This window comes from Theropithecus gelada, chromosome 11 (assembly GCF_003255815.1).
Source record: "Theropithecus gelada isolate Dixy chromosome 11, Tgel_1.0, whole genome shotgun sequence".
Classification (NCBI taxonomy): domain Eukaryota; kingdom Metazoa; phylum Chordata; class Mammalia; order Primates; family Cercopithecidae; genus Theropithecus; species Theropithecus gelada.
This window is the reverse complement of record NC_037679.1, coordinates 61,536,469-61,536,724: the sequence shown is the minus strand read 5'-3', so window position 1 is coordinate 61,536,724 and position 256 is coordinate 61,536,469.

Here is a 256-nt window from a genome sequence, read left to right as displayed (position 1 = left end):
TTACATGCATTTCATGTATTCACTAAAATTAAACATGGTACCTCCCTTACAGAAAATAATACAAAGGGATCCTTTTTCAAAAATCAGTTCCTGCATCATGTGGATGGCCCATTTCTGCATATTTGAAAATATTTGTTACATGGGCATTATGATGACCCGAAGGTTTCCCACTGAACAATTTTTTCTCTACTATAACAACAGCAGCAAATACACACACACACACACACACACACACACACACACACACACACACACA